This window comes from Mycetomoellerius zeteki, unplaced genomic scaffold (genome assembly GCF_001594055.1).
Source record: "Mycetomoellerius zeteki isolate Tzet28-1 unplaced genomic scaffold, Tzet1.0 scaffold1104, whole genome shotgun sequence".
NCBI classification, from domain to species: domain Eukaryota; kingdom Metazoa; phylum Arthropoda; class Insecta; order Hymenoptera; family Formicidae; genus Mycetomoellerius; species Mycetomoellerius zeteki.
The window spans coordinates 129,371-130,465 of NW_017256023.1; positions in this window are offsets into that span (position 1 = coordinate 129,371).

Consider the following 1,095-nt stretch of genomic DNA (forward strand, 5'->3'; position numbering starts at 1 on the left):
TTATATTTTTGTTTATATTACTCATTTCTCATATATTTTATATTATTGTTACTAAATATTGCCTATATTAATAATATAAAATATTGATAAGGTATGATTTAAGCGACCAGTACGCATTCGGCAACTCTCCCCTATCTATTATTAAATATAATAGTTCTAAAATATTACAATTATCTGTAATATAATGTTAATAATTTTATAATATAATAATATTTTTATATAAATTTTAAAATAAGGTAAATATATATATATAATTAATGTAAATTTTTAATCTTCTAGATATGATAATATGTATGACTATAAAAATAAATAATAAATTCAAATGTCAATGTTCATTTAAGTATAAATAAAAAGTACAAATAAAATTTTACTGCGTTTATATTATCTTTAAAAATTTGAATATTTATATTAATAATAAATGTTAGGAGAAAATTTCTATTATATGTATATGTATACATATCTAATCATTTCTCATACGAGTAAATACATTTTCTCAAGAATAAAATAAAAAATAATTAATTACTTACCGATATGATGCAGCAGCAACTGCAGGAATTGTGAAATCCTATCCAATGCTGATCTATAACACGTACAAAAAATCAAATAAAAATAATGTCCAAAATAAATATGTTGAAAAATAGTTATTGCGCATAGGAACCGTTTTCTGCGTAATTTAAACAAATATTTAATAGAAGATTATTTTTATAAAAAATCTAATCCTATATAATTAATTTTAATTATATAGACATAATTTATATTAATTATAAAATAGTAATTAAAAAATTTTTTAAAGATTTTGTGAAATACTTTATGTATATTTGATAATATTAACTATACTGCAAAATATTTCAAAAATCTTAAAATATAATCTAAAATTTTATAATGTTTATACAATGCATTATACGCCTTGTACGCTTCATATAGGGTTTGATAATTTTGCCGACAACGCTTGTGGGTAGGTAGAGCAGACTAAACTGAGTCGAAAAAAGTCCTCTACCATTTTGCAATAGTTAACAAGATATTAATTACTAAAAATTGCCGAATATTGGTCTTCAATAATTTTTTTCTCAAATACTATCAACTTTACAGAATAAC